This window comes from Branchiostoma lanceolatum, chromosome 9 (genome assembly GCF_035083965.1).
Source record: "Branchiostoma lanceolatum isolate klBraLanc5 chromosome 9, klBraLanc5.hap2, whole genome shotgun sequence".
In the NCBI taxonomy this organism is placed as follows: Eukaryota; Metazoa; Chordata; class Leptocardii; order Amphioxiformes; family Branchiostomatidae; genus Branchiostoma; species Branchiostoma lanceolatum.
In genome coordinates this window covers 17,242,836-17,261,355 of record NC_089730.1, presented here as the reverse complement: position 1 = coordinate 17,261,355, position 18,520 = coordinate 17,242,836, and the positions used below count along the sequence as shown (strand labels likewise).

Sequence of the window (18,520 nt, the reverse complement as noted above, 5' to 3'; positions counted from 1 at the left end):
ATATTCCAAAAAAAAGCAAACCTATCGAGTAACCCTATGTTAAGCTAAGAAATGCACCTGTCAGAAAAAAAGGTTCATTGCATACTTTATTTTTTCCAATTTATAATACGGCATGTCGCTGCGTTACAACTAGATAATCAGAAGCAATGACTATCAAATCATTATGAGGGAGTCAGACACAAACACGCACACACAAATCACACACATCTCAGCTTGACCACCTTTACATGGTATGTTTGAATTTTCCGTGAGTGTGCATTTACGATTTGTGATGATAATAATATTGTTGATATTGTTCATGCCAAAAGGGCAAAATGCACGGATGATCTATGTGGTCTAACGAATGTAGAACGTGAGACACTACATTATTGTATATTATTATGTTCTAAAATACACACAATATTTTGCAAATATGTTTAACAACAAGCGTCTAGTGACAAGTTTCTAAGACACATACAGACGTAATAATAGTCTTTGCTTATAACATGTCCATTTGTGTCATCAAGTATTTTCATATGTAATACTTTCACAATTTCTTTTATGTATTGTATAAATGACTTGTATTAAACAGTAATTGGCGCTCAGTTTCACATTTGGCAAAACCCAGTACAAATGTATATAACCTTTAACATTTAAGTAGTCACCAAATTCGTTTTACATTCCAGGCTTTGAAAGAAACACACCATCTTTAAGCTTTTTTTTCATGTAGATCGTTTAACTGTAACCAACATGTAGTTGACGGCACCTTTTTGATGACTCATATGTCCAATATGCTAATTAAGAATGTTCAAATACTCGGCAAAAACACCCCTACTTCGAGAGCTGCACTGCCAATAAAGGAGAAACGTGTCCACGAAGCGGTGTATTAGCGTCACCTCATGCCGACACTGAACATAAACGTGGCGCCAAGAGTACAGTGGATTTTATTGTTAATGTCTAGGATATAATCGGTAACTCATTTAAGCCTAATACAAGGCAATTATGTCTAATTGCTGGGACCGTCTGATGATTTTTCAAAACGCCATCACTGATAATGTGGGGAAACGTGACTACAGCATTTGTAAGTAGTTTTGAAATTGCTCTTGATTGCAAGAAATTCGCCATATACAGACGTTAGTATAAAAAGCAAGCGAAGAACACTCTATAACAAGTTTATATTAAACTTGCGCAAATGTCAGATATGGGCATCATTTATAAACTTGTCTTCTACGCCTCCCCCTTCCGACATGCTGGTCGCATCTTAGTGATCTGATGATTTAGGACACGTTCAGTAGATTGAAATCTCTGGATGTAATTTCAGAAGAGACCAAAGCACCAGTACACGACGCCAGTCACCGTTGAATGAGCAGGTAACGTCGGTCGTTATAGAAGCATCCTACCGTGTCCCCCGCTGAAAAGTGACGTTACATCGCTACTGCATCTACATTGTGATGACACAGGCACGATAAAACGCAATACCTGGAAATGAATTTTCTGATTGTAGCTTTCAAACACATTGTTGGATTTTGCCAGTCGAGTAGCAGATGCAGTACATTCTCTATCTCTTGCAATCAGACCGGCCTATCCTAAGGCGAAGCTTTGACTCGGTTTTGGTTTTTTGCTCGAATGAGCCAAAGTATAGACCTAAGAAACACCGCTGCCCCTTGAGTTCGGATTACGTTGCAACGCACCGTCGTCGATTGCACTTGGAAAGGTCTTCAAAATTGCTTACCGTGCAATACACGGCCTTGCGTAGCTTTCTGCAAGTTGCATCTTGTGTATTCAAAAACACAAGCCCTCCCCTGCCTTATATCATCATCATTGCAGCTACTGACTTGACCTTCAACCATCTGTTTTTCATATCTGCCTCGTCAAGCAGCTAAGTAGAAAATTTACAGCTAAACTAATGGTGCTTTAAAGACCATCAAGTTACAGAAAACGATTGAAAGTAACGTGACACATGCGGTTATGGTGTACGAAAATAGCACTTAACACGTCGGGCTGCTAAAATGTTTCTGTAAATTGTTAATGTAATGTTCTCGTTAAAATAAAGATCAAACAGATGGTAAATGTAGGTTCAGAGAAACGCTGTGTAACTAAATACAGATGTATATCCCAAAGAAGAAAGACTGAATGCAGCCAGAGGTTCTTTCCACAACTACCTGAGCTGCAGAACACAGTGGATCATCAGCATATCCTGATGTGAATGTACGAATTTACCTCAACAAAAGCTAATGTATACCTTTAGCACCAACGCTCAATACATTTTAGACTATGGCTATAACAGTGCTATTCGACCACCTACCTACGTACAGACAGGGTCTTCACCATCTGTACACAAATGACATTTACGTTTAACGGGGGTTGAATCTCCAAACTGTAAATGTGAAAGACCTGGGAGGCGTTTTACTATACGGTGGACTAAAAGGTTCCGCTAAAACATAAACCCACGACCCATAGTTTATAGAACTATTTCTCTCTCAAAAATCTGAATCGTTTGTCTTGTACCCCACAAGTTCAGCTATAAAATGAATGCCTTCTTCTACTTTAAATCACCGAACCCGAGAGCAGGAATATGGAAATAAATAGCGCAGAAGGAAAATTAAGAATGTAAATACAATTAAAGTTCCAGAAATAACGGCATTCACAAGCCTAACGACGTTAGATGCTCTGCCATCACTACAGACTGTATATCCTAAAGAATCAGCAAAGCTCTAGAACGATGCAAAGGGCCATGTACGGAATAACTTCTCGGAGACCTTGTCTGCACGCAAAAGCTAAATAATGTTTGAAAACCCACCCGTGGCCACCGTCACTTATAGGCCAGGGAGATTGATACAATACAAGAGACACCAAACTGTAGGGCCTCTCAAGAGGGACTTAGGGATAAAGTGGCAGAGAGCAATAATAGGAATGAGATGCTCGCTCACATTGACCTGTAGGAGTCTCTTCGTAACCTCTGGTCAGTGACAGAACCTCCTCACCAAGCCGTCGGCATCTTCCTCTTCCATCCAAGCCAGCAGTTCCAGTGTGTATTCAGGCGTGGATGGTCCGCAAGGCAATTTCATTCTGTAGTCATGGAGCGCTGGCCAGAGGGGCATGCGATGTAGTGTACAAACGCGACAGACATGTGAATGAAGACGACCCTCCCTTACACATGCAAATTGCATCCTACGTTCATCGATCTAAACAATGCCCTGTCTCTTTTTGTTTCTGGAAGTTCCGAGCTCTTTCCTGCCATTCAACGGTTCCGTGTGCAGAAACGCAATGCGTAACCAAGTCACTGTCCTCTTGGTGACCCGTTTACCAATAGCGCGTAGCAACTTGATGTGCATTTGTTAATTTAATCTTCTATTATACAAGTATTCAAAATTTCTGGCAGAGGAATTTCAGGGATCATTCTGCGTAATTACTTATTTATCATCCAGCCTAGTTGGAGCAGCCTTCCCGATTATAAGGTGCATGAAACCGTAGTTTAGATTAGAAGCTAACGAGAGAATTATCGGTTCATACGTTATATGCTTGCTATCAATCTATCAGCTACATGCACCAATTTGCATTAATTTTAAGAGAGGTATTCTAATCAATGCTCAGTAATCTTGTACAGGTAGATTGTTTGTCCTTGGGGCCGGTTAAACATTGACCAAAATCAATAAGACCTCGAACAGAACGGAATTGATATGGTTGCACTGTCAGCTCTGGTGGCAGATCCAATGTATTTCTACCTCTCATATATCATTGCGAGTTGTCGGGAGCACTGGCCTCATGAACTTAATGAAATGCGGCCTCCTGGCCGATTTCAGCCTCCCTCTCACGAATGAAGAAAAACAATGAAACGAATCGAATAGGTTCAAAATTTGAAGACCTTATACATCCGTGAATTTTTTTCATTTGTTATGTGCGCGTGTGTCGATGTGAATTCCTTGCTGATTAAATGCATTTTCAAACTGGCTCTCATTAGATATACACATTGAAAATGTATGTAGCTTCAAACAATCAGGGAAATTTGGACATCAGGAAATGAAACTACTTTTGTACCTTAAAGTTGATAGGGTCGTTGACCAAAGTTCCTTTTAGTGTCCTGATGTGGAAACCAGCCTTAGGGAAGACTAGTTTGCCACAAAGTCAACCTCGACTTCTTATCAATTCACCATTCCTCTCTCACGTTTAAAACAATCTTCCGTATCCACATTAATGCAAACTCACAAGCAAACACACAAAAAGAAACACCGGAAACAAAACCTCGGACACGATTACCTACTCACCTGACGATAGCCGATTGCAACAAAACATTTTCTAAAATATCAGCACATAATTAACAGCAACTGCATCACATGAAGTCAAACCTAACGCTGGAACTTGGTGATTACTTGATAAAAGTCAATCATACCCTGAAGAAGCAGCAGATTTGACAAGGTCTTGGGAAGCTGAAGTATAGCTGCTACTGGTCCGAAATCAGCTATTTATTAGGGCTGGTATCTAAAACAAGCCCGCCTGCTTCTTGTTACATCATGTTAGTGTCCTAGTGTTGGTAATTATAGTTTGGCGCCATTTACTGTTTATATTATGTGTCAGAGTCTAGCTAAAGAAAATAGATGGCATCAAACTATATTGGTATGGGGAAACAAATAACCGTCCATTTACACACGGGCAATTTAGCTCTGTGGGATGCAACATGACGGATTACTTACAGCTTTTACCATTGCGCGTAATACCCCATCGCCACATCTACTGACAGATCCAATTCATATGCTGGAAGAAGTATTATGTCTGTCCGAGATAATACATACAAAGAAACGTATCAGTATTTTGGGATTAGAATGATATTACATGCAATAAAAATAGGATTTCCAACATTGTTCCTACGGGTATGATATCTAAATAGGATTTTCCGCATTAATCCTACGGGTATGATATGATTTAAACAGGTCTTATTCCCAAAATATACATCTTCAGTTCGTTAACTATGGTTAGTTTGCTAACTCCGGAAGCAACGTAGTTGTCAGTCTCAATGGGGCTTTCGTCTTTTGTGTTAGATGAAATGCAAAATATATGAGCCTTACCTATATATATACTATATACCTTAGCCTTACCTTACCTATACCTATGAAAGAATTTAAATTGCCTATATGGACTTATTACATATTTAGGAAAATTATCAACGACATGTGACTTGATTGAACCATGGTCCTCGGGGGACTTTGACTCGATACTTTCGACGGAGTTAGCAACCAAGTTGTCAGTCTTAATGTTGATTTCGTCAAACGGAATGCAAGATACATGCGTCTTTCCTAGATGTTCCAAATAAACACAAGGGATTGACCATGAATCTTTCCTTCCGACTGAGGAAGCTACATTGTTGCTACTTTTAATGTGGATTTTGCTAAATGAATGTTCAAGATATGCGTTCTTCCTGTACCCATTCTGATAGAATGGATAAAAATGTTGAAAGATAAGTGCCTGTATTGAACCGTGGTCCTCAGGTGACCATTAATCTTTCCTTTCGACTAAAGAAGCAACCCAGTTTCTGATATTAATGTGGATTTCGTTAAATTAAATTCAAGATATATGCGTCCTCCCTGTACGGACTCTGATAAAACGGATAAAAATGTTAGAAGATAAGTGCCTTGATTGAACCGTGGTCCTCAGGTGACCATGGATCCTTCTTTATGTCGATAAAAAGTACTGACTGAAGATTTATTAAGTACTTTAGAAGTACATCCATCAGCTCGGGAAGTGTAGCCGTGGGTTATCTTACAGTTATCGCGTTCTCTTGATGTATTTGCCATTGCTGACTATCTGATGTATAAGCTTAAGGATTCTATATGTACCTCTGAGTATTGGTAAGTTCAAACCAGGCAATTGTGGTTCATTCCCTCCCGGATACTGTTGAGTTTCACGGTTGGCAAATTTTAATATTTCCTCTTACCTGAGGCAACACATCGGGCCGATCGCAATTAACTTCTGCCTTTTTGAAATTGAACTCAGGCTGTAGTGAGAAGAAAACATCGGAGGAGATGAACATCAACTACAAGTCGTCTCCTACGAGACTCTTTCAGAATTCACAGCGATTGCCAACCACAAGAGGGCAATTAAATTCTGATTAAATAGTTTTGGCTGACGAAAAAGATAAATATAACGTTTAGACAAATATCATTTCGGAGTAAGATCTTTTAGTGCTTTTTGTCAGTTATTGAATTTTCCTTTTTGAACATACATGCAGACCTCTATGCAGAAGCTGCCTAACCTTTTTTGAAAAATTTGATCGTATACATTAAAAACTTTAATCCAAACAAACGACGTTTTGATTTTTGTGAAAAAAGACTTTAAAATCGTGTCTATTGAAGGTTAAACATTGTCATTAATCGTTTTAACTTACTTTATTATTGCAAAGTTGCCCCAAAAGTATTCGAGTTGAACTCAGATTTAATCAAACGTCACTGCAATGAATATGTAGTTATGGAAATGCAAAGTAGCTTTAACTGATGCAAAAGATTTTTCCTTCTTTTAAGAGTCAAATTCATTTTCAGGATTGTTTTCAACTGGCGCGATTTTGTAGGTAAATCATGTTTAGCAAAAATACATCCAAGGACACATATCAGCAGTTCTGTCATGAAAAGGCTCCGATTACACGTACACGTAGCTTCACTGATGCTTGTCAGGTATACGTATACTATCTCTGCTTTCATCTTTCAGTACTTTCAATCCAATAAATCATACGTATTGAGCCTTATCATGAACTTCAAGAAGTGGTTTAAGGGGGGTTTCAAAGCCATCCACGAGATAAGCAGCTTTTACTCCCTCCTCTTTCCGCATTTATCTTCGCTACACTGGTAACATTGGAGAGGTAATCTCCGATTTTTCAGACCTCGATGCCCTCCCTACATCCATTAAGGAACTGATTCATACAAGTTGAAAGCCTTCAATACTTACTATTTGGATTAGCTTCCTATGGGAATCCTCTCAATGACAACCTCTGCCTGCATCAAAAGTTTGCGTGCTTTCACGAATCGAAAGATGCATGTGACTGTGCTATCTTTCGGAAATGACAGGTTCAATTCTTTTTTCAACATTCGTGTATCCACGATTTCAATTACTTACTCTGAATACACACTGCTTTGAGTAGCAGGGGAGTGTTCCATCAAAGTTTACTCATACATATATTTATTCCGCCCATCTGATTGAATTTTCTCTTAGGTATTTTTGTATTTATGTTTGCACCAAAAGCCTTTTTAAATATGGTTTTTCGCGTAGTGGCATATGCTACTGATGTCCTCAAACTCGCATAGATGTCCTCAAATCGTCCCATGCGACCGCAGTCACGCAAGTCTTTGGTAACATCTCGAAAAAGATCAGTCACTCGTTTGTCGATACCATGATGGACCCAAAGGAACACCGGTGAATCATTCCTGCGATTCTAATAAAAGTTTTCAATGACTGTCTCAGTGTGTGCGACAATTCGCTGATCGATTTTCATCTCCGTCCTCAGTTGAGTCCGTTGGGAAGAGTTATGAGATGCTATCACCGGCAATCCTACGGTATCTCGCCTCATCTATGCGATGTGACATTGGCAACGCAAAGGTGGTACATACCCTGACAAGGAGGGTAGGGAGGTTTATCTACGCATGTCGAGGATATGGATGGAGTGGGATTCTTCCATGTTGGAAATAGTCAATGTTATCGCTGAAGCCAGAAACTCGCCTGGAGGTTTGGGAAATTCCACTTCTTTCCGGATAGAGCATCTAACGACCATGCGTGACACTGCCAAAGTCAAAACGAACGGACCATATAATCCACTTTTTTTCAAACTGATTATGTATCCCCACGAGCGCGCTTCATGCTGCGGGGCACGACTGCAGTGCAGTTGTGTTTTATGATTTAAGAAAGTGATGTTGACGGGTATCTATGGCTTGACAAGGTAGCAGTGACCAGATTCGTCACATACTCTTCGTTTTAGGTCCCCTGCGTCCTTCAATTTTTGTAGTCATATTTTCATTTTTTTTTAACTTGAGATAACCAACGATCAATTCAAAAGCTCCTTACCAACTGTAAGGATACTATTTCTTCTAAGAAACAGGCTTGGGCGCGGGCCAGCGTGGGCAGAAACCTTGGCCTGTTGATTAGACAGACCATGTTGGGATCAGAACGCCACAGGCCAACAAACCGTGGAATATTGCATGGATCTGCTTGACTAGGTTCACTAAGAACATGGCTTTAAAGACACGTTGGAAGAGCTTTGTTTGGCATGAAATCTGTTTTTCCAATCAAAGCTTATCAGTGAGAGAAAGCGCTTGGGTTCTTCCTCACACTTGGAAGAGGCCACAAGGTGTGTTGTCATAGAAGAAAAGAAAATTACAGTTACTGTATTTGGAGCGTTTAGTGTAAAATATTTGCCGCTGAAATAGAGGGACCGTTAATTTTCTCCTAATTTTGTCAAGTTTAGAACGATGATGTTTTTTGAAACTTTGAACTAAAAGCATTTAGTCGCAGTCTAAACGCTAGTGATTATGACTTGGGGTGGTTTTTACCTGAGTGATGGGCTATCTGTGGACACTAAATCACCTGGCCAGACAGCTAGTAATTAAAAGATGACGGACCTTAGACCCGACCTTTAAATGTAATAATCTACAGCCACGTTTGATGCTCCTGCAAGTGCTAAGATACCACAGTATATAATAAAGCTTTGTGGGCAGGTTCAATTACAGGTGAAGATAGAAAATTGGCACTGTCACAAACAGCCGTTCATTTCAAAGATTTACACAACTATGCGTTCAGTGCGGGGCCAATATTTTCCTCGGACGCCATTACGTATTAAAATTAGATTTAATCATTTAGATATAGAATCAATAAGATATTAGGGACGTAATGAATTTTGAACGCACCATTTCCGGACCGTAGCCCCCAGTGTGTTGTTTATAGTAGAGCGAACTGAGCGGGGATGTTTTATTGTAAAACTAAGACAATGTACAGGGTCTGCTAACTTTTGACGTCAGAGAATGCCCTGATGATGTAGAAATAGACATATAGGCGCAAGCGACCGCGCCATTTGGATCAAATCCCGTGGATCCGCGGGTAGGAGTTCGAATCTTTGGATCGGACACTCAGTTCGGACATGTTGCAAGGTATTGCATTCGTCATTTCGAGCGGTGACATAAACCCGGTGGCCTCTAAACATCAGAACCCAATACACTTATCGAAAAGAGTAGGAGTGTGCCGCTGTGCTTGGCTAAAACGCAAGCCGTAGCGAAGCTGCATTGCACTACTACAGGCTACTTGAAAAGCAATATGCTTCACCTCAATTGAGGATGACTGCAATACTTTACTTCCTTTTAGGCGGAGCAATAAGAAAAAAAGACCATCAGATGGCACATGTAGATATGTGGTACAATTAATACCTTTTGATTCATAAATTGGTTCCGTCTGAAAATCCGAGTCAAGGAAAAAGATTTGCACTTAATAGTTGACGGTGGTACACGTGTCTACCATTTCCAATGTTAGGGCGCGGTCACATTAAGCGTCGTTCAGTTATGCTGCCGGAGCATTTTAAGGCAGTCTGTGACAAAAACAAATGACAAGACAGTCCTTACGGTAACACGACAGCTGAACTTTTTAGGACGCATTCATGACATTTCTAAAGTTGACATCAGTTTGCTATCGAACAAAGATCGCACGACGAAGTTGACCGGGCCTTTGCATAGATCGCTAATAGTGTTAAGATTAAAACTTCCCATATGTCTTTTAAATGTCAGGAAATTTGGGAAGATCAGAAGAAACGCAGACGTAGGAAAATTATAGCGTAAAGTTATGTTATCGGATGTAGGTAACGTTATAGCCTTTGGCTGCTTAGAGGAACGAAATTGACGTGTAGTCTGTGGGAAGATGGAGCCCTAAAGCCTCTTACGGTAAAGACAGACGAAACGTGGAGGATGAAAATTGCTACGTACAAGTTTTGTTGTTTGACGCCCATCCTACCAGACGGCAATCGCTTTGCGACCAATTCAGCGACGAATATTGTATGTGCAACCCTTAGTTTTCATATTTGAAGAGTTATTTAAAACTATGATTTTTAAAGTGACAGAAAACACAAAACTTTGTTCTAAATTGTTCTTTATCTATGAGATTCGTCGAGCGATCTGTCAGATATAATTAGTCACCCATCTGTCCCGTAGTAGTCATAGTCTCTAGTTAAAAGTGGATGTAAGGCGCAAGTAAAATAAGAACATTAAGTATATAAAATTCAAAATTCGTAGTATTCCTCAAGTTCCATAATAGCTGTTTAGTCTGAAGAAGCCAAATGTCCCCGTGACTCCCCCAGGGAGTTTGCCGCAATCAACCTTCCCCTGCCACCACCAGAACTAACGACGTCGATTTGGGTGCAAACCGAGTCGGTACGAACCCAGCAGACCCTTGACAAGTAGAAAACGATTTTACAGGAACGCCAGGGGACCCCATTCCTCCACGGTGACTTATCGACTGTACACTCGGCTGCATTTGTTCCTTCGCGCAGAACGCGACTTTGAATACATCAGAATCCAGAAACAGGATATATGAAAGACTTTGAAAGAAAGAAGCTATATTCATGCTACAAAGCGTACATGGACTTTCGTATCGCCGACTAAAAAGTACAAATAAGAAATGGGGAATAAGTATAAGAAGTCAATTTACTAGATGATAAAGGCTTTCATATAATGTAACTCAGTGATCCTCAGTGGAAAACTGTTAAATCAGATTGGGGTATTGTTAGGTTTCAGCATCTTAGGTATAAAAACCAAATTAAAGTAGACTCCTCATTATCTTGAGGCTAGTGAAAAAGAATGAAAACTCACTGAACTTAGGGCCTAGTTCAATACAAATGGAAAATGGTCACTAGAGATGGAACTTCAGTGGTTTCGTTATTGATCAGCAGTAACTGCATAACAAAAGTGCTGCAGCTGACGATAGTAGGACTTTCATTCTTGCTCATCTATGTTTTAAAAAAAGTGGGCCTTATTAAATGGTACATACCATCAGACCTTTCAAATATGTGCTACACTGCAGACTTGGGAAGCATTTCACACACATACAAAGCAACACACACGGGCACGCACACACCCACACTACCGCATAAATACAAATGCAAACACAGTAACACGTTGGATGAGTATATTCCTATAAATCATGACGACCCTTAATTAGCCTGTCAATTCTCCAAATTACATAACATCAATCAAAGCTCTATGGTATATATGATGACATAGCTATCACCCAGTTGAGGCCTGAACTGCATCATTTCACTCCATTAAAAACAATAAAACAAAAGTTATTGTTAGAGTCATTCACGAGTCATCCTGATGTCAAATTACTCCTGCTTTCTGTATATTCCGTTTGCCCTTTTTCGGCGTTTGCATGGATGAATGTTCCTGAGGTCACCGACATAGAATATATCAGGCTTATCGGATTCGCACCTCAGTAACCCCAAACCACTATGTTTGTAATATACGCTCCGGACCGGATCATGGTTATTTCATAGATATAAAGGCTCACTTATTGTGCAACAGTACGTGCTAATAACGACTCAGTGTCTATATTTCTGAGGGTCTCTTAGTCCAGCCCTTGCAATTCCCTTGCAATCATGATCAGCATTCATATAATAGTTTGCAAAAAGATATGATACAAAGAATTTAAAAGCAATGATGGCGCCAATAACAAGTAATAAAAATAATATTTTTAAAGTTGTAATCTAAAGACGCATGTTTGGTGTTTTGATCAGGAAATCAACTGTGCGATTATATTTAATGCACTAATGCACACGCTGTATCTGCTTGATGACTTATCTTTAGATGGTCAATCTTTATGTGTCAGTACTAAGTCAGAAGCAACGCATAAAGGTCGGCGTTACAATAAAGAGGGGGTACACAAAGTGTTTTTAGCCAAATTACAAAGCAGTTTTATTTGAAAGGCAAATCAGTGCTCGCCGCATGGCAAGCAATTTCGCAGGGTACCTTTTGTTGTGTGTGAGCGGCGTGGAAAGACAACGTTCCTGTTTAGCCATTGATACTGTCTTTTCCAGGATTCTACATAAGTGGTAGAGTAAGAATAGTAGGGGAGTCACCAATCGATTCTAACAATCAGCTGAAGACTTCCCGGTCACAGATTAAATTGTGTTACAGAACTATTTAGGTTGAAAACAACATATCAAGAGCATAAGTACACATCACAAAATATCCAGACAGCATAAATTTTTCAAACCGATCAATAAGATAGCAAGACATAGAATATCAATCAAAATGTCACATATGATCTCATTCTCTTAAAAATTGATCCAAAGGCTTGAGTGTAACAAACTCCCTCCCCAATTATTTCAGCGCTGAAGTTTTAAAAACACTTCAGGACTGAAATAATTAGGATGGGAGCTTGTTCCGCTCTTATCTGACTCGTCCAGGTGAATCTACAATGTAACTAATCCGGGGGCCGATATTAAATCAATATGTTCAAGTCATGGTTTGGATGGTTGGCGAAAACATAGACGATTTAGAATCCATTTACTTCTTGAGAATTCTAAAAAAAATGTTTTCATATTTCTCCAATTCCATTTACAAAAACGTCAAACGTTTGACGTTGATTTCAAACCGAGATTGTGAGTTTACGAGCGTACTTTAAGAGCTGATGCAATGCTCACTCTGCAAACAAATTCTACTGAATCATACACATGGAACGAATAACCCACATACCTTGCAGATGGGAGTAGAGAAAAGACTTCCCCTTGAGGACGTTGAAAGATGCGTACAATCTACTCAGAATCTTGTGACATATTCCACCGGATCGACCCATGCGTAAAACATGGGCGTTATCCCTAAGCAAGACGCTGCCACAGAAAGCCAATAATTGGTCAGCCGACTGGCAAGGCAGTTTCCATCCTGCAATCCCCCGGGGGTCACCTCTGGAGCAAGAGACGTGCTCTGAGAGAATAGCCACCGGATTCATCAACCTGAGTCTGCTGCAGCAACCAGCGAACTGGCAGAACCTTGAGCGGGGAAAATGAAGCCTACCCTCATCAGTAACTCATCCGTAACCTTGTCATTCTCTCCCTGTCTGACGTCTAAGACATGTAGTCAACAGACATTACCTAAAAAGAAACTGAATCTCCGCAAACTGGCTACTATTTGCCTTACTTACCGTGGTTGTGGAAGATCCTAACCATATCAACCCTCCTGTGATCAATGTTCAGCCCGCGCTGAAAGAGGTGGTCCATGTTTCAAAATGCCGGGTTGTGCAGCGGGAAGTCAATTCCAAGCCGCAAATTTTCTCCTGGTGTTGAATGTCACCCCAAGTACAAGAACGGCGAACAAATTGCGAGCAATTTAATGGGTGTGTGGCTCTAGTGTGTGCGTGTGTGTGTTAGGATGTGTTGAATTACTAGCTGCTGCGGAGTTCAGACGGAAACGCATGCTCCTTGCTTTGTGCTTTTTGTGTGTGTGACAGTACTAAGAATTATTTCAAAATGGAATTAATCTTACTCTTGATGTTGCCTCTAACATAAAAAAAATGGAAAACGTTATAGAAATGTGCGGCATGATCACTAACTAAACGGATGCATTGTCGTGTAAGTAAGATTTCATACCGCTGATGTTATCTTTACGAAATGTGCTTAAAAAGCAGCTACAGGATACTTATCTCTTCGTTATTTTCACTATTATAATTTGACTAAGGCTACGGTTATGATTGGTGAAGACTACATTCTTCATAGCCAATGCGATACCATCATTCCTAAAGAAGGGGTCATTTAAAACTTGACATCTATTTTAATATTCAAATATACGCCATGCCCTTTGACCCAACAAACTTCAGATCAAAATAATGGAGACTACTTCATATATAGATGCAGTGTCTTTACAAACATGAAGCCCAGTGACATGTCTGTTCTATTTGTGATCATTGCAGACATTGGTTTTATCCCAGTCGCGAATTGGCATGATTTAGCATGCAGATTGCGGTTGAAGAGCAAGGGGGCACATATTCAGAAGACTGACAGGCAAATATTTTTTAAGAATAAAGCAATTTAACACTGATTAGCGTTCTATATAGTCAAATACAAGAATTCATTTTTAATATTTACTGAATCTAAATACTGACGCCATGACCTGGACTGTCAAACGACTAGTTCTACCACCTTTGACCTGTATTCCCTGCCTTCGTCAAGTATGTCATTTGCGGTTATCTTCTCGCTTCCGACTGCTGACACACACCAACCTAAATAAAAATCCGCACCAAAAACATAGGTTTCATGATAAGAAAGGCGCACTCTGTTCATGATTAATCGCGAAAGAAAATCTGTTCACGTTTAGCCAACGGTTTCTAACTCATTGAATATACATGTCTTTGACCCTTCTAGTGGTAGGGCCGATTTGAACCGGGCTATTTCATTGGGCCGTGACACGGTTGGACTTGATAGAGGTGCTAAGGGGACACCCGGAATACATTGTCTTATATTACATTGTCTTATATGAGACAAACTGATTCGTAAAATCTCCATCGCAATTCCAAACAAAACCAAATTACGTCTAAATATTAAAGGGTACCGTTTACATGTAACGACATCAGTCCCAGCACAGACCTTCTCCAATCGCTCCTCCTGCCGCAGACTCCCATAAATACCGTGGCCTGGGTCGGAGACGAGAGGATGTATGTTGTCACTAGCCTCCCGTGATCCACAGATAGGTAGCAATTGTGGATAATGGAGAGGGTGGAAAGTGATCCCTCCGGCCGTGACGTTATCGACACCAGCGCGATGAGCTTGCAATCGCCTTCCCTTACACCTATCCTTACTGTATGGTAGAATTCCCTTGGCGAATTATCGGGTATCTTCAAGGTAGCACACGGCAGAGATAGTGTTTGCCTTTAATTTGAATGAATGCGTTATTGCAACAGAATGTGCGATTCTAATATCTTGTTAGCCATAAGCGGGTGCCGATTGTCCTCCTGGGCTTTGGATACAAAATCGGCTTTCTTTCAAATGCAAAAATATGCCCTCTCCTTTCGACACATTCTATCATAACCGCATACATGTAGTCCGTCTGTTCCATATACAATGGCCATTAGGGTAAGATGGTAAAGCCGTGCGTATTTAGGTTTCTTAACATTATTAGATATCGAATATTTTTTGTAAAGATATATACTTATGATATAGGTTTTAAACCTGCCTTCATATCACGACCAACCATGCAAGGTAATAAACGGTTATTATATCTCCTGCACTTGAACGCACACCGTGGTAGACTGCACAAGCTCTCAAACCGGAATCTTTCCTAGTAATCTCTCCTTTCTGAGGATGCAGTTTTACCAAGTGATAGATAGCTTCTCCCCTTCTATACAGCCGTACTAAATCACAGAAATGCTGGCCCTGAGCGAAACATCCTCTTAGATTGCATATCATTGAAAGGGACTCGCGAGTTCCATACATTCCTTTCACAATTATTGCCTGATGTATTTCACAGAATGAATCATTTTGAAAAGAGGAAGGTTTGACCGGCACAGCCACTCATAACACAATTTTCAACACCGTGGACAAGATCGTATTAAATGAAATGACTACTTTTACAGACGAAATGTTGCCAGCTTGAAATGTACGTATAATATAAGATATATATGTTGAATAGCCTCTGGTTCCCTTTTACATTTCGCAGTAGCTATTATATGTGATTGCATTTCTAGAATGCACAAAACGTAGATTTTGGTCGCTGGCTTATACTTGGTAAAGCATCAATCAAATACATGACAGACGCCAAACTAGCGACTATAAATACAATGCTACGTAAGCACATTCGGTAGGTGATTGAAATCAGTTCGTTTCGTGGGAAATCTGACACATCAAAATTTCGTTTTCTGACTGCAATATAGATAGAATTCACCGCCTTAAATGATATCCGTGACGCACTAAATTTGTGTCATTACGTTTCATCATATTCTAGACATGATAAAGATTGCCTGGTCGTTTTGCCTACGCTTTGACGTACGAACTGGAAGCTTATGGGGCAATGGACGTCATTTACCAGACCTTGAAAACTAAATGGGCCTTTCCAAATATCTTCTCAGTGTTACACCTCACTGCACCCTAATGACGGTTCGTCTAAAAAGTTAGTAATGTGGTGATGTTGTTTTTAGTTTCTAATCATAAAAAAAATATCTGGCCACACACTGGTACTTCCATAAGATTAACTCATTGCATACATGTGTGGCTATTTTTAACATTTATATGTATATTTATATTTTCAAAAGGGTAAAATGTTGTATGTTACTAGAATGTCAAAAGTACCTTACAAATCCTACAGACACCATATCTGATTTGACGATTATTCTAGACAAGGTGAAAGTACAATGTATTAAAATCGCTCAGATATTCAAATATATCCATAAACACCCTTTCTCTCCCCCCCCTCTCTCTGTCTCTCAGATCTAAGTACAGGTCTAATGACTGATTCAGCATCAAAATGCAAACAGCCACCTCGTAAGTGCATATCTTGAGTAGTTCCCTAAGCACTCTACGAGGTAACCTTTAGTGATGGTTGACTGGCCATTGCTGTATCACTTATCCCCCTAATGTGTAAATATAGAGACCACCATAAGGTCACATCAGTATCTGCAACTCACACCACCCACCTACAAATCCTGTATATCTTTCACGTAGGAGTTCCCGTCCTCATAGAGGCCAGACGGCCTGAAAATGTTGATCCGGCAAAGGGAAAGAAACCCCGCAGAACATTCCTAATGCTGGATGTCGAGTTAAAAGCCACCAAAGTCAGCTTAACGTAATAATGGATGTAGATAAACTCTACAATGTACCCATTACGCTATTCCCTTTGGACACACGGAGAATCATTACGTAAAGTTGGACGGAATCCGTGACACCAGTACTTGGGTACAGTAACTCAAAAGGACAGGGCTGTCATAATGTGTTCCGGCCAGACGAAAAGAGCTGAATATCTTCTGTTCAGAAGAAAAGCACACAAGACATTGCAAATGCGAAACCTCATTTCGAACCAGTCACTAACCTGAAGATGTCTGCTCTACGGGAAATACTATAAAAAGAAAACGTTAATCATACGTAAAATTTGCATCCAAACGCTTTTAGGAATACCTTGAGATTGGATTTCTGGCAGGGGCTTTGAGATGAAAGATTCTGTTTTGTTTGAAGCCGATAAGGAATGGAAAGTGCTAAACGGCGGTGTTCACCGTTGCTACATTCCACTTCGTAAATGTCTTATTATAGTTCTGAACAGCACGACAATAAGACAATAAGTGAAAACCTCCATGTTCTGCCGATCAAAAAGGACACTTAAACGAAATCTGTATGTGCTCTGTAGATTGTGTCCTCTTACCAGTCTCTAAATTCTACGCTATGCCAAATGCAGTCGAACTCTAAAGCTGTAATTTACCGACCACACATTACGCTTCAGCAGCGGTGGCCAAAACCAGAAACCCTATGATACGTAATAGTCGATATTCACTATATAAATATACATCTATACACATATAACCTTCGTCTAAAGCTACACCCATCGTTTTAATCCGTAAAAAGGATCCCCAGGCTTTCGCTGATAGCGTTTCTACATTTGGTTTATGTCTGTGTCATTCCCATGACCATAAAACCGTACCGGTTGTCCGGATTTTAGCAATGAAGCTGAATAGAGATGGGAAACTCACCGTGGCAAGGGATGATGAAAAGGATGATCCTGTAGATCTAGAACGAGAGAAGATGCAGTAAAAGAACAGGCCGTGCTGATAATTTGCCGAGGTGCTACAGTTCTAATTGAAAATCAAACCCTCACAGAGACAGGGTGCATCGGTATGTGCCGTTGCCTCGGCAAGATTATACCGTGGCCTAATGAAATATATTTATCGGTTCTCGGTTGCGGGGTAAAATATTCTAACCATTACGTTATCATTCAGTATTGAAGATGGTGCATTGGTTTAGAGGCGCATCGCAATCTGCTTATTTCGAGGGAAAATACATGACATGAAACCCGAGACGAGGCCGACTTTATGGTATTGATCAAAGGCTGCAAAGTGCAGAGTCGCAGTTATTTCAGTACCTCGGACAGATGCATCGTTTCATCTTGCGCCGGAACACGACAATTACGCCCTTTCTTTTTACGATCCGTGGACCGCCGTAAATGGTACAGATGTACTAAATGACAGTTAAAACGAAATAGCGAGAGGCAATTTATCTGAAAAGTCGACTAATCAATAGATTCACGGCTAACCACTTGGACGGGTAGTTACAAATTTACCCCCAAGTGTTAGGAGAAACAAGGACAGGGCGAACATAAATTGATTTTTGTGTTTCCAACTCTAGCCTTGTAATTAGAGGACTCGAGGTACGCAGTTATCCTTGACTTATTAAACATTTATAAATCACGCCAATCCACACTTGACATATTAGTACGGACTTAGGGGTAACTTCAAACCAACCGCTCGCTTAACACGCATGCACAACTTCAGTCGATCGATATTGCTTCATATTGTGTAGGGTACACGTACATATATTGTAATATAATCACATAGC

General features: G+C 40.2%; 1 protein-coding gene across 2 annotated transcripts in view; it reads right to left on the bottom strand.

Annotated features, from left to right (window-relative positions):
- The window catches only part of LOC136441515 (leucine-rich repeat-containing protein 4C-like), a 36,617-nt gene extending 18,814 nt beyond the window's left edge, over nucleotides 1–17,803 (bottom strand). Inside the window, exon 1 of one of the 2 annotated variants that reach the window (XM_066437847.1) lies at nucleotides 17,659–17,803. The gene's annotated coding sequence lies outside the window, so the exon portion shown is untranslated. Of the gene's footprint in view, nucleotides 1–2,909; nucleotides 3,184–17,658 lie in introns of those variants that run through there. The other variant, XM_066437848.1, reaches the window with a different exon arrangement.
- Nucleotides 17,804–18,520: the final 717 nt, after the last annotated feature.